Source organism: Lissotriton helveticus, chromosome 5_1, assembly GCF_964261635.1.
Source record: "Lissotriton helveticus chromosome 5_1, aLisHel1.1, whole genome shotgun sequence".
NCBI classification, from domain to species: domain Eukaryota; kingdom Metazoa; phylum Chordata; class Amphibia; order Caudata; family Salamandridae; genus Lissotriton; species Lissotriton helveticus.
Window position 1 is genome coordinate 1,280,363,011 of NC_136065.1, and position 15,675 is coordinate 1,280,378,685.

At 46.9% G+C, this 15,675-nt stretch overlaps 1 protein-coding gene across 2 annotated transcripts in view; it reads right to left on the minus strand.

The window, feature by feature from the left end:
* Nucleotides 1–15,675, minus strand: part of KDM5B (lysine demethylase 5B) — an 877,335-nt gene that overhangs the window by 183,425 nt on the left and 678,235 nt on the right. The window lies entirely within an intron of this gene.

Consider the following 15,675-nt stretch of genomic DNA (forward strand, 5'->3'; position numbering starts at 1 on the left):
GCAAAAGAACCAGGCATGGCAATTCTTAATCCAAAAAGGATATATGTGCTTGTGTGAAGCTGGCTCTGTATATACTATACCAAAGTGAGGTATAGTGTGCACAGAGTCCCGTTAAACCGCAAAGGTAGGCAGAGGTAAAAGTAGATAGAACCTTATTCTCTATTTGTGGTAGTGCGGTCGAACAGAAAGGCTGTATCAGAGGGTAGTGTTAAGCATTTGTTGTACACACTCCATTAGCAAATGATTGTCACACACTCAAAGACTGAACTCAGACCAATGTTGTTTGTATAAAAATATTCTTTTATTTTATTTCCTAGAACCAAGCAAGCCTGACTCAGGTAAGTGATAAGTACTTTGCAGTCGTAAACAGTTTGTATTGCAGTGGTATATATACACTTTTGATTTGATTACAGTAGAACTACTAGTAATGCAATGCTTTGATAGATTGTACAAATACTTTGTATTGGCGTTTTATTAGAATGTCAAGTAGATTACTTTTCTTACACAGTGCAGTATACCTGGAAGCTGCCCTGGGACATTTCCTGTGAACAGGTAAGTAAAAGTGTTTGTTATTTAGTTACGGACGGTTTCTTAGATTTTCAAACTCGACACTAAGAAACTTTTCACAGAAAAACAGTCAATGTTAACCTATGGAGGAAAATAGGGTTATCGGTTCAAAGGTAAGTATTCAGTTGTGGGAGTTGGTATTCTAGGGTTAGACTCAGGGGTCTCCCAGGGTCAAGCTCCTTGACTTAAGCTCAGGGAAAAAGGGGGTTTAGGCCAGCACAAAAGATGCACCCTCAGCGGCACTGGGGCGGCCGGGTGCAGAGAGCTGTTTTGGCGTTGGGTGCCCTGTAGCTTTCAATGGGGAGTCTCCGGTTTGTAAAACCACAGCAGGCTGTGAAACGAAGGTCTTCTGGGTGCGACAACCACTTGGAGAGGTAAGTTGGGAGGCTGAGTGTTGGCTAGACACCTTCGGTTGGGCCATCAAAGGACGTGGGGTGTTGGGTTCAGGGGCGTCTTTTAGGGTTGTATCTTCTTACCAGATCCTGGTCACAGTTGGGGAGGCCTTCTGGATTAAGGCTGCAGGTGTTGGCTTAAGGCAGGTCAGGGGTCACCTTGGGTTAGGATCCCATGGGAGACCTCCTCTTGGTGTTGAGCCACTCAAACCCAGGCCATGGGAGTCGGGTGCAGAGTGGTGCAGACTCGCAGATCCTGCCGGAGCTGGAGTCTGTTGGTTAACAAATCCGTTGTTCACGGGAGAAAGTCCTTTCTTTTGAAGGCTGGGCAGGTCCTCAGGGTTCTTCAGGTTGCTGGACACACTGGTGTTTCGCTTCTGCAGGTTCGAGGTGGGGACAGACCGGAAGGGCTGGGACCAAGTCAGTGGGCGTCCTCTTCTTGTTAGCTTCGCCGTGGGTGTTCCGTCCTTCCTTTCTTCTTCTGGTTTCTTGTCTGAGGAAACAAGGTTCAGATGACCCCTAAATAATAGATTTAGGAGCGTTACAAGTAAGTAAAGGTTGGGACCAATGGGTCCCTTCCTTGGGGTGGGTACACCCCCTATTATGCAACCCGCCTGTGGGAGAGGGCATATGGCTCACTCTGGTTGGCTGGTTCCCCCCATCTGCAAGATGGTGATGACTGAGTTGTGCTTCACCTCGCCTCCCCCACCTTAGGTGTGGAGTTGGCAGAGGTGAGCACACCTCTCTTCCTCACTTGTTTTTCCCCATCGGTTCTCCCACCCAAAGTGGGGTTCAGAACCAGTGGGGACCAGTTGCTGAATGCAGCAAGTGGCCTGAGGAAGCTCACAAAGGGGGCAAGCCTTTGAAGTTTCCCATTCGTGGACCCTGCCCATCCCGAGTGAGGAGGCTTGGCACCTCGTCCCAGGATGTGCATTGTTTTAGGCCCACGAGAGCAGCAAGCTCTGGAGGTTTAAGGAGGCTGGGGTTGGATAATCAAATACAGAAGATGAATGACAGTAAATGACTCATTAACAATGGGAAGTCAAGTGACACTGCTTTTAGAAAGACAGACATTTGATTACATCTAGGTATATAAATCTGTTAGAATTAAGATACATCATGTGGAAGCTTTTCTAGACCTTCTGGGCTAGATATGCAACCCCAAACATATTTAGTGTTCAGACCTACACTATTCTTTATAAAAACAGACCTGGGCTAATGTTAGCCCGTAGGACTGCACTCTGGTTGACTTTGGTTTTCTTCAAGATTCACTGTGGTCAACTTTGTGTGGCGGCCCTTCGTCACAAGAGATTCAGTTTTTGGAGTATAGAGAGGATACAGTAAACCTCATACCATTAAAAGGTTTAGCAGAGTCACAGGGGAGGGGAGGAGTTTTAGGCGAAGGAGGTGTCACTATGGTCAGACTTGATCCCCAGTTTAAATCCATTATCAGTGGCTGCATAGCTGCCAATCAAATAATCTGTGAAAGCCTGAACCTTTTGTACAGTTTGTAGGTCTAAAGGTGTGGTTAGGGTGAATGTATATGATTTTCCCATTAGAAACATGGTCAAACATGCGGATAAAATAACATTACTGGCCAATATTTTCACTTAGGAAGCTGGCTCTTTAAATTATATATCAAAATGAGATATTGTGTAAAAAGTTCGGGGGAGCCCTTGTAAGTGAACAAGGGCTTGCTATGGCAATACCAAGGTGCTCTTCTAGGAGTTATTGTGGTCGAGCAGCCTTCGGCTCATCAGAGGAGTGCAGGACATCTGAAGACACACACACTGGTCAATAAATGAGGCACCTCAATAAGGAGATCCACACCAATTAATAAAAATAACATGTATCTATATCTATCTATCTAGGCACCAAAAGCAATTCCTTCAGGTAAGTACGTTTTTAAATAGGAATACTTTTCAGTTAAAAATAGTCAACAGTGCAATTTTTATAAGCTGCAATGTTATCCTATTGGAGGAAAAGTCAATGCGGCATTCAGGTGTAGTACAGCAACGTACAGGACCAATCTCAGGATGTTAAGGTAAGTGGTGGGAAAGGTCCAGCAGAACACCACCAGCGGCACCTGGGTGCAGAGGTGCAGAAACAGTGTTGGTGCCCAATATTACTACTGGATGTGGGAAACTGGCTCTATATTTAATAGACCAAAATGAGGTATAGTGTGTATAGAGTCCAGGTGACCCCAGAGGTAGGCAGAGGTTAAAGTTAGATAGAACCTTATTCTCTAATGTGGTAGAGTGGTCGAGCAGTAAGGCAGTATCAGAGGACAGTGTTAAGCATTTGACGTACACACAGTCAGCAAATTAATTTACACACTCATTAACTGCACTCTAGGCCAATTGTTTTTGTATAAAAAATATACTGTTTTATTTTTATAACCCAGCAAGCCTGGCACAGGTAAGCATTAAATATTTTACAGTAATAAGTTGCTGAATGTAGAACAGTTTGAAAATGCAATAGGAATTGTACTTTGTTTGATTTACAGGGGATGCAGTAGGTTGCAATACTTAGCAAATACAGTACATTGAAATTAATAGGCTTTTTCAGTAAACTACAGTTAAGTTACTTTTTACGTAACTTTTCTAACTCAGTGCTGGATACCTAGATTCGCAAAAAACACAGTTGATGGACAGAATGTAGAACAATGTCATACATTCACCCCAGTACAGAGATCTGGGCCTAAATCCATCGTTTTTTTGCACTCCACACCACCCTGGGTTAGACACTGGCTATATGCAAATCAGCCCTGATGGGATGGGTATGCTCAGACGTGAGTCCCATGCTCTCCACACCACTGGAGTTAAGCTATCCTGGCTGAAGACGGCTGATAGCCAGAAACCAGTACTAGGATGCTTGATTCCGGTCCAGGAAAGACATGGCTTGGCAGTTCGGGCTGGACTGTTTCCATGAGGCACAGGGTCAAGGCTGATTTGCATATGGCATGTCTGAACTGGGGTGGTGTGGAGTGCAAAAAAACTATGGATTTAGGCCCGGATCTCTGTACTGGGGTGAATGTATGACATTGTTCTGCATTCTGTCCATCAACTATTGTTTTGCAATTGTCACCCCGAGTGGGATGGGTATGCTCAGACGTGAGTCCCATGCTCTCCACACCACTGGAGGTAAGCTATCCTGGCTGAAGACGGCCGATAGCCAGAAACCGGTCCTAGGATGCTTGATTCCGGTCCAGGAAAGACATGGCTTGACAGTTCGGGCTGGACTGTTCCCATGAGGCACAGGGTCAAGGCTGATTTGCATATGGCCATGTCTGAACTGGGGTGGTGTGGAGTGCAAAAAAACTATGGCTTTAGGCCCAGATCTCTGTACTCGGGTGAATGTATGACATTGTTCTGCATTCTGTCCATCAACTGTTGTTTTGGATACCTAGATTCAGCACTGGGACATTTCCTGCAAACAGGTAAGTAAATGCGTTTTGGTTATTCGTGCAATTTTTAAAGAATATTTGTTTTGGTTATTCGTGCGATTTTTAAGAATATTTTTATATTTCAAAACTCCACACTTAGAAACTTTTTGGGAGAAATTTTTTTAATGTTATCCTATGGAGGAAAAACAGGTTATTGGTTCAAAGGTAAGTTATCAACTGTGGGAGTTAAGGTTCTGGGGTTAGACTCAGGGGTCCCCCAGGGTCTGTGATGCACTCTTGTTACACCCTCAGCAGCACTAGGGCGGCCAGGTGCAGACTGTTGAGGTCCAATGTAATCCTATGGAGGATAGGGGGTCTCCGGTTGGTGGCTGCTAGCAAGCAGGTCACACGGTTGTGGGAGCAAAGCTCCTAGGGTTTAGCTCAGGACAATTGAGGTTGCAGGTCAGCACAAAAAGTGCACCCTCAGTGGCACTGGGGCGGCCGGGTGCAGAGTGCTGTTTTGGCGCCATGTTTGCTATGGAGAGACTCCGATCGAAAGGAACACTGCAGGCTAGGGGACAAAGATCTTAGTGTGACCACCACTTCAAGGGGTAAGTTGGGGTGTCTTGGGTTGGCTAGGCACTGTTGGTTGGGGCACACAAGGCAGTGGGGCATCGGGTGCAGGGGTGACTTTTGGTGTCAGAAAGTCTTACCCGCTCTTGGACGCGGTAGGGGGGATCCTCTGGATTGAGGCTGCCGACGTCGGCTGGGGTCTTGAGGCTGGTTTGGGATCTCCGGATCTTGGGTCACAATTGCCAGGGAGACCTCCTCGTGTTTCTCCACTCTAGCTCAGGCCGGGTTCGGCGGGTGCAAAGTGGGCTAGATTCGTGGTGTCCGGCCAGGGTCAGAAGTTGCAGTTGAACAAATCCAGTGTTCACAGGAGAAACAGTCTTTGAAGGCAGGCAGGCAGGTCCTCCGGGGTTTTTGAGGTTGCTGGCTGCAGGACACACTGGGATTTCGCAGAAGCAGGTTCGAGGGGAGACAGGGGGGTAGGGGACAAGTTAGTGGGCGTCGTCCTCTTGGTAGCTATGCACGGTTCTTCAGTCCTTTTCCTTATCTTCATTCTGTTTGTTTCTGGATCTGAAGAAGCAAGGTTCATGGTGTCCCCTAAATACTAGATTATGGGGTGTTACAGGTAGGTAGAGGGCAGGGACCAATGGGTCCCTTCCCTGGGGTGAGTACACCCTCTATTGTGCCAGTGGGAGGGGGGCATGAGCCTGTCCCTGGTTGGTTTTGTCCTCCCATCCACAAGATGGCGTGGACACAGTTGTGCTTCACCTCGCCTCACCCTCCTGAGGGGTGGAGTTGGCAGAGGTGGGCACACATCTCTCCCTCACTTATTTTTCCCGCTTGTTCTCCCGTCCAAAGTGGGGGGCAGAACCAGTGGGGGCCAGTTGCTGAAAGCAGCAAGTGGCCTGGGGAATCTCACAAAGGCGGCATGCCTTTGAAGTGTCCCCTTCATGAAACCTGCCCATCTTGGGGGCGGAGACTTGGCACCTCGTCCCAGGATGTGCATTGTTTTAGGTCCCGAGAGCAGCAGGCTCTCGACCCAGGGGTCCAGAAAAAAGTCTGTTGATGGCAGTCTAAGCAGCCACTCAGTCCGGACACTAGAAGATGGTCAAGTTTCAGGGGGCATCTCTAAGATGCCCTCTGTTGTGCATTTTACATTAAATACCACACTGGCATCAGTGTGGGTTTAATGTGCTGAGAAAATTGATCCAACACTTCCCAGTTTTCAGTGTAGCCATTATAGTGTTGTGGAGTTCGTAATGACAAACTCCCAGCACCATATAATGACCGCACTGCACTTACAATGCCTAAGAATGGACTTCGGTACTGCAGGGGTACAGGGCTCATGCACCTGTGCCTAAACATATCAGCTGCACCTTATGGGTAGCTGCTGTTGAGATGGCATTTGGGATTATGTCGCCCTGTTTGGATAAAGAGTGGCATTGAATGTACTTGATGCTGTATACACAGCCCTGTCAGCATAACCTGTCTAAGCTGCCTGCTGTAAGCTTTCTGAGGGCCAAGTTGTATTTTGAGAACCTAAAATAAGTGCTGTGGGTTTTTTTTTTTGGAGTGGGTAAGGAGTAGTTGACGGGTGCCTCCATTCTCTTGCATCACTGTCCAGGATCAGCTTATGATTGAGAGTCCTCATCCAATGTTGTCACGATCTGGAAAGTTGCTTAGGGAGGCTGTGTAAACCTTTTGCTTTTGGTTTGTGACTTCCTACGCCTATATGTATCATCAAGCTTGTGAAATGGTTTCTCAGTGCAGGATCGCAAAGCCAAGAATTGGCCTTTCTTGCACCTTAACGTCTTCAGCATATAAGTAGGCAATCTTGTGGGCATATCAGAATTGCCTACTTGTATGTAGTTACCTCGTAGAAGAATGCTAGAGATGAGTGTACCCAGTACAGGAGTATGTAGACAAGCGAAAATCTCGAATCCAACATAACTTTTAACGGTAAAAAGGTGTGTGAAAAGCTCAGGTAGGCTTCAGGGGGAGATATGTTGGTGTTTGTGCAGGTGATCGTACGGGCCGTTCTGCAACCAACGAACTTCGTTGGAGCACTTATAGATGTATATAAATGGTGAAAAAAATAGGTGTGAGGGTCTTTTATGTGAGAAAGAAGAATGCATGCCTAGTAGGTAAGGAAAATGCTTCTAACCAGTATGCATCTGTTCTTGGCATGTAGAGCTGCACAGTTATATACTGTGCATAGATCACCACCTAGTGTTGGGCCCGGATGTTTGCAGTTTGTTTTTGTCCTGAAAAGTTCTTTGGAAGTCACAAGATAGGGGAATCCTCCTTTGGACCACATTGTGCATGGGCATTGGCTCCATCCTCAGATTGTTTTTCGCCATTGGGGAAATGATGGAGCTGTGCAAGAAAAGGAAGGATGTCCATGTAAGCTGTATCTAATTAAGATAATACTGGAACAGACAAGGGTAGCCGGGTGGGCGTGTGCAACTCTGCAGCTCTACATGTCAAGAACAGATGCATACTGGTAAGTAGCATTTTCCTTTCGAGGCATATGATCTGCAGATTACACACTGTGCATCGATTGTATAGCAGTAAACACTCTTAGCGGTGACCACCCCTATCTGTTGCAGTAGTTTGAAATCATTTTTTGGGAACAGCCTGGCCCACATTAGCTTGTTGCTTGGTTTGCACATCTACACAATAGTGTTTTGTGAATGTGTGCGGTGTAGACCATGTAGCTACTCTGCAGAGGTCATCTAGGGGAATGTTCCCTAAAAATGCCATTGAAGCCCCCATTTTCCTTGTAGAGTGGGCTTTAGGAGGAACAGATAACATACGTTTAGCTTTGTGGTAGCAAGTCTGTATGCATTTGACAATCCATCTAGCTAACCTAGATTTTGATATGGGGTTGCCTTTGTGTGGTGGTGAGAAAGACACAAAAAGTTGTTTGGTCTTACGAAAGGGTTGTGTTCTTTCGATGTAGTATAACAATGCTCTTTTGACATCTAGGGTATGAAGAGCTCTTTCTGCTACTGTCTGTGGCTGCGAGAAGAAAACGGGCAGTTCAACAGATTGATTGAGGTGGAAGGGAGAAATGACCTTGGGCAGGAATTTTGATTAGTACGGAGAACGACCTCATTATGATGCATTTGCAAGAAAGGTTCTTGAATGGTTAGTGCTTGTAGTTCACTAACTCTCCGTAGAGAAGTAATAGCTATTAGGAACGCAACCTTCCATGTTAAAAATTGTAGTTCACATTTATGTAAAGGTTCGAAGGGAGGTCCCATTAGTAGTGTGAGAACAGTGTTCAAATTCCACACTGGTGAAGGTGGTACTCTGGGAGGAATTATTCTCTTAAGGCCTTCCATTAAGGCATTAATAGCAGGCACTCTGAACAGAGATAGATGCTGTCTGTTTTGAAAATATGCTGCTATGGCAGCAAGATGCAGTTTAATAGACGTGTAGGCTAAGTTACATCTTTGAAGGTGTAGTAGGTATCCTATGATGTGTTGAATAGACACGTCTAGGGGATTAATATTGTTGTTGTGACAATATATTACAAAGCGTTTTCACTTAGCTGCATAGCATGCTCTAGTAGTTGGACGTCTAGCTTCTTTTATGACATTCATGCAGTCTGAAGGAAGGTTAAGATATCAGAATTCTAGGATTTCAGGAGCCAGATCGCAAGGTTGAGCTGAGCTGAGCTGGGTCCGGGTGCCTGATCTCTTCACAGTTCTGTGTTAAAAGGTGTGATGACAGGTATAGTTTTTGGTGCGGTACTACAGACAGTTGTAGCAGTGTGGTGTACCATGGCTGTCTGGCCCACGTTGGAGCAACTAGGATGAGGGTCAGAGAATGCTGCTGTAGTTTGCGTACTACTAATGGCATGAGTGGTAAAGGTGGAAAAGCGTACGCAGATCTGTTTGACCAGTTCATCCATATCGCATTGCACCTTTGGACAGTGGGTGTGGATATCTGGCGGCGAAGCTTGGGCATTTGGCATTTTCGTGGGTGGCAAAGAGGTCTATCTGAGGTTGTCCCTACATCTGAAAGAACAGTTGAAGAACTTGCGGATGAAGTTCCCACTCGTGGGTCTGTTGTGTCTGACGACTTAAGAGATCTGCTATGGTATTTTGTACTCCTGGAACATGCTGGGCTAAGAGGAATATGTTTTTAGGTATAGCCCATATGTTAAGTGCTAGTTGAGAGAGTTACAGGGAGTGTGTTCCGCCCTGTTTGTGTATGTAATACATGGTTGTCATGTTGTCCGTGCAGACTAACACAGCTTTGTTTGATACTTGTTTTTGGAAAGCTTTCAGTGCTAGGACTATAGCTAGTAACTCCAGGTGCTTGATATGGAGTAACTTTTGTTGTGGTGTCCACCTGCCTTGCATGGGGTATTGCAGTAGGTGGGCTCCCCAGCCGGAGAGCGATGAGTCAGTTGTCAAGACTATTTGAGGAACTGGCTCTGGGAACGGTCGCCCTTTGGAAAGGTTTTTGGAGTTCAACCACTGCAGAGAGCGATGAGTCCGACCGTCTACCAACACTAGGTCTGTTAAGTGACCTTGAGCCGGGTTCTATTGATGTGATAATCACTTTTGGAGATGACGCATTTGAAGTCTTGCATGGGGCACTATGAAAATGCAGGAGGCCATCATCCCTATGAGCTGCATGAACACTCATGCTGGAAAGGAGTGTTGTGGCTGAAATTTTGGGAGAAGAGCTTGCATGCTGGCTATCCTTGCTGGAATGGGATAAGCTAGCGCTGTTGATGTGTTTTATTGTGGCACCGAGGTACTGTTGTACTTTGGATGGTTGCAGATGAGACTTGGTGTGGTTTATTGTGAACCCCAAGTTGTGGAGCAGTTGGATCGTGGCATGAGTGTGTTCCACACACTGGCTGTATGAGCTGGCTTTTATGAGCCAGTCGTCTACATACAGAAGACGTGGATGTGTTGTCTTTGTAAATGTGCTGCCACTACTTTATTTGCATGTGGCCATGTCTGAACTGGGGTGGCCTAGGAAGCTTGTTTCCGGTCCAGGGCTTGGCAGTTCGGGCTGGACTGTTCCCATGATGCACAGGGTCAGACTGATTTGCATATCGCCATTTCTGAACTGGGGTGGCAGAGTGGCCTAAAGAACGGTGATGGATTAAACCCAGATCTGTTGACTGGGTGTGAGTGTTTGATTGGTTCAGATGCTCCGTCCATCACTACCCCCTTTTGTACCGCTTTGTTCGCCATAAGTTGGCAGGGTATGCTCAGACGTGAGTCCCTTGCTCACTTTGCCACTGGATTCAAGCAAGCCTGGCTGAAGACGGCTGAAATGCCAGAAACCGGTCCTAGGAAGCTTGTTTCCGGTCCAGGGAAGGCATGGCTTGGCAGTATGTGCTGGACTGTTCCCATGAGGCACAGGGTCAGATTGATTTGCATATGGCCATGTCCGAACTGGGGTGGCAGAGTGGGCTAAAGAACGGTGATGGATTAAACCCAGATCTGTTGACTGGGTGTGAGTGTTTGATTGGTTCAGAAGCTCCGCCCATCACCACACCCTTTTGTGCCGCTTTGTTCGCCATAAGTTGGTAGGGTATGCTCAAACGTGAGTCCCTTGCTCACCTTGCCACTGGATTCAAGCAAGCCTGGCTGAAGACGGCTGAAATGCCAGAAACCGGTCCTAGGAAGCTTGTTTCCGGTCCAGGGAAGGCATGGCTTGGCAGTTCGGGCTGGACTGTTCCCATGAGGCACAGGGTCAGACTGATTTGCATATGGCCATGTCTGAACTGGGGTGGCAGAGTGGGCTAAAGAACGGTGATGGATTAAACCCAGATCTGTTGACTGGGTGAGAGTGTTTCATTGGTTCAGATGCTTCGTCCATCTCCACCCCTTTTTGTACCGCCACTACTGCTAGGCACTCGGTGAATACTCTTGGTGCTGTTGTCACTCCGAATGGGAGTACTTTGAATTGATAGTGCTGCCCGTCTATTACAAATCTGAGATACTTCCTGTGAGCTTTGTCAATGGGAATCTGGAAGTATGCATCCTTGAGATCTAGAGTAGCAAGGGAGTAGTTTTGTAACAGGAGAGGAAGGACTAATAGGCCTTAGAGAGCCATCCTTCTTTGGGATAAGAAAGTATAGGGAGTAGACCCCCTTGTTTTGTTGGTGCAGAGGAAATGGTTCTATTGCACTTTTTTCTAGCAGAGATATTACTTCTTGCTTTAGCAGTGATAGATGCTCTTGTGACATTGGACGCTGTTTGGGTGGTATGTTTGGGGGGTAGATGTTAGTTCTAGACAGTAACCTGATTGAATAATTTGTCGCACCCACCGGTCTAATGGGATGTTGGTCCAGGTAGGAAGGAATTGTTGTAGTCTTTCCCCCACAGGAGTGGAATGGTGGGGTGGAGACAGAGCTGGAGTTGTTGGTTTTGCCTCTGCCCTTGTTGTCGTTACACCTATAACCCCCTCTTTGGTAGCCCTTAGTGAATGTGGATTGGCTAGGGATCTTATAGAAGTGGAGGGGTTATCGGAGGCGTAACCTCTTGTATTGCTTCTATATGATGAGCGAAGAAAAGAACATCTGGGAGCTTGCAATTGCAAGGCTCCCATAGATTTAGCTGTGTTGGTGTCTTTTTTCAGTTTCTCTAAAGATACATTGACATTAGGGCCAAATAGGGGTTTCTCATCAAATGGCTGATTGAGGATGGAATTTTGCACTGCAGGTTTGAAACCTGAAATACGTAGCCAAGCATGCCTATGCAGAAGTACATTAGTATTAATTGCCCTTGAGGCAGTATCTGCGGCATCTAGGGCGCAACAAATGGAAGTATTGGTGATATTTTTACCTTCCTGTATGAGTTCATTGACCCTGTTTTTATATTTATAGATGCTGCATTATGAATTCTAATTTGTCATAATGTGCCCTGTCATATCTTGCCAACAACGCTTGAGTATTGGCAATGCGCCATATGTTAGCTGCCTGTGACGCTGTGCGCTTACCGGAGGCGTCAAGGAGTTTAGATTCCTTATCTGGTGGTGAGGCCTGATTTGATGTTTGTGAATTAGCACGTTTACGTGCATTAGATACTACTAAGAAATCTAGTGGTGCTGGACCTCTAATGTAAACTGGATCTGCAGGGGCAGCTTTGTATTTTTTCTCAATGCGAGGATTGAGAACACGAGCCCTGACAGGATCTTTAAATACCTCTGTTGAATGCTTAATGACCCCTTTAAGCATTGGCAAAATGGCAGTGGACCTTTGTGTAGTGTCAAAAGTGTCCAATAAGAAGTCTTCCTCCACAGTATCTGTGTGCAAGTCAACCCCATGGTACCCGGGCAGCTTTATGGGCTAATAGGTTAAACCGTAGTGTCCTCTGGTGGGGAAGGCCTAGAAGGATATACATCGTCTTGAGGGACGCAAGGCACATAAGGGGTGTTATAATCATCCCAAGGATTAGGTGACTGAGGGGGGACTATTGGTCCCTACTGGGTTATTTGCACCTCCACCTGTGTCATCAGAGTCTGCATCTACATCATCTGGATTAGTGGATGGTGTACGAGAATGATGTGGTGGAGGAGTTGTTGGAGGAGGAATAGTATGGGGGGGGTGGAGAAGGGACCCTTAATGGAGAGGTTGCAATGTCTCTTGGGAGGAGTTGTAGGTGCCTCTAGTGGTCTCTTCTTAGAGCCAAGAGCTAGTTGGCTAGTCTTAGGATCCTTTACAAGAGTCTTTTGAGTAGGATCTGGTGTAAAAAGCTCTTCTGTGTAGGGTAGATCCTTCAGCATCGAAGTTTTCGGTTCCAGTGGTTTCTTCGGCACCGACTCGGTAGCTGGTCTCGGGTCTTTTGGCTTAGAACTATGACCTTTCGAAATGTCTTTAACCGGAACGTGTTTTTCGGTTCCAGGTGTTTTTTCGGTTCTGAAGCATGTGAGTCGGGACCTTTAGACAGTTTTTTACTCGGTTCCGAGTGCGGTTTTGGCATTGATGAGCCGGTGCCAGTCTTCGGCGCCGAGTGCTTGGGTGTTGGAGCAGCGGTCGGCGTGGCTGAGGAAGATGGCTTCTTCTTCGGTGTCCGTATCGGATCGACACCGGAAATGGGTGAATCATGCCCGAGCTGCCTGAAGGCTTAATAGGCTTCTTTGCCGGGCCAGAAGGCAGGGCGTGGGAAGCAGTCTCTCGGTGTGCACCCGGGCCCGAAGGTGAGGGTGTGAATGAAGCCTTTTTTGAGGGTGTTGAGGAAGGGTTGGGGTCGACGGTCTTACTTACGACCCGTTGAGCTGGAGTAATGTCCTCAACGTCGGAGTCTTCTGCATTAGAGGAGCTGGCACTTTCTCCGGCCAGCTGGTGTTCTGGCACGTTGACGCCCTCTTGAAAAATGACGTCTGGGATCGAAGCTGACGAGCTTTCGAGGGAGGGGACGCTTCTAGTCACGCTTATATCAAAGCTATGGCTTTGCATCATGATCCTACGGGGGGTGAAGGAGCTCTTCTAGTCAGGCTTATACTGTGTTTACTAGGACTGCACTTCATTTTTTTTGGCCAGGAGAGTGACTATCAAAGCTATGGCTTTGCATCATGGGTCCACCCAGGGGAGGGGCGCTTCTAGTCACGCTTATATCAAAGCTAGGGCTTTGCATCATGGATCCTCCGGGGGTGAAGGGGCACTTCTAGTCACGCGTATACTGTGTTTACTAGGGACTGTGCACTTAGTTTTTTTTTTGGCCAGGAGAGGGACTGAAGTTTTATTCAAATAGTATTGCTAGATTTCAAGTTAGTGAGGCCTTTACCTGCAGAAGTCCAAAGTGTGGATTGAGCCTGTCTGTCCCCTAGGAGATTCTGAACAGGAGAAACAGCTCTCCAGCCCGCAACCCCAGGCCAGCAGACTATTGGCTATTCAGATACCAGGCAACTCTCAAGTCCTCCCCTCACACTTGCCCAGGCCCCTTAAGGCTTTGCTGGGTGCACCCCAAATCATTCTTCTCCATCTTGTGAGTTGCAGCCTTCCTGTGCCCCTGATTGCAGTGGAGCAGATTCCAGGAAGTGGTAAGGAGACAGACTAGTGCTGTCTCTTCCCCAAAACAAAAGTTGTTAAAAAAACGATTTTCCCTTTCTGTGATTACTGTCTTTGCCTGTGGTTGTTACAGTTTAACATTGTAGTTTTCACCTGCCTGTGATAGCATATTTAATCACCTGTTTTGTGTTTTTAACTTGTGGTTTTCCCTGTCCATGATTGCTTCCATTTAACGTGTTGAATTGTGGAATTTGCAGTCCAAACTCTGTAGTTTATCCCTCTCATTCCTGTTGACAATTCAGTTTTCCCTCCAAATTTCGCCTCTGCTCTGTGCTAAGACCTGTATGTTAAAACAGTGCACCCCAGCCACCATTTTGTGTTCACAAGCCAGTGAAACCAGCCCCCCACAACCCTCAGCAACAGGGATATTCTACATCAGAGGGTGCTTCTGTGAGCTGTTTAAACTGTGTTTACTAGGGTCTGTGCACTTCGTTTTTTGGCCAGGAGAGGGAGTAAAGTTTTATTCAAACAGTATTGTTAGATTTCAAGTTAGTGAGGCCTTTACCTGCAGAAGTCTAAAGTGTGGATTGAGCCTGTCTCCTAGGAGATTCTGAACAGGAGAAGAAGCTTCCAACTCCCTGGCCAGCAAACGTTGTCTGAGGTCGCCAGGACCTTATATGGTCTGCTAGTGGTTGGTACATGTGTACACTGATTGGTGGTTGTATCTGGTGTTTCTATTGGATTGGGGTTAGTGTCCTCATTGGCTGGGTATTTGAGGGTTCTGATTGGTTTCTGGGTCTGTGTTTCAATGAAGGTAGGGCTAGGGTTAGGATTGCTATTGGAAGTAGGGACTAGGGCTTCTTGGAAGTAGCGATTAAGGCTTCTGGTGTGATTGGTTGCTGGACTAGTTGTGGGACTGAGTAGGGTTAGGCTTTCTATTGGAAGTAGAGACTAGGGCTTCCTGTACCATTGGTTGCTTGGACTTGGGTTGGGACTACTGGCAGGGTTAGGGCCTATATTGGATGTAGCGATCAGGTTTTTTGAACTGATAGGGCTAAGATTGGCTGTAAGGTCCTGGTCTCCTACTGGTTCTAGATTTTAGGGCTAGTGTTGTGATTGGATAGTGTTAGGGCTAGGGATCCCATTGGCTGAAGGGGTCATCTGATTACTAGGGCTATAAAAGGCCAGGGTTAGGGTGTCTCAGCCCGGGCGTCGAGGCGAAGGGCTGCTACCTGTTTGAGACTGGCCAGGGCCAGAAATGCTGCCCATTTTCCCATTTAGCAATATCCAGCCCACACCATCCACAAACTTAAGGTACTTACGGATCTATATATTTATCACTTTCTTCTAATTTAGTATTTCCAATGCACTACCCTATTTCTCAGCCTATACATCTATCAATATATCCTCTAGATCCACTCATTTATCCCAAACCCCATGCCACTATTATGATCCCCAAAATAACCCTTTGACTCTCTCCTACTCTACCCCTCCTTGTATCATCTGACACCTCTTTCTACTATACCTACGTAGGATCACACAGTGTGGAAGGAGTAGCCGTCGCCAAATCGCGAAAATCACCGCAGAACCCCCGCCGACCGGCGCACGTTCGGAGTATCGACTCGAGGTTGCCGTATTTTCGCGATTTGGCAACGGCTTCTCCTTCCACACTGTGTGATCCTACGTAAAGTGTCTCCTCAGAGCCCGTTTGAGTGATCCCACTCGCTACCCCCTTGCACCAGTGAATGTCCTCCTGGTCTCAGTCCCCCGGATAA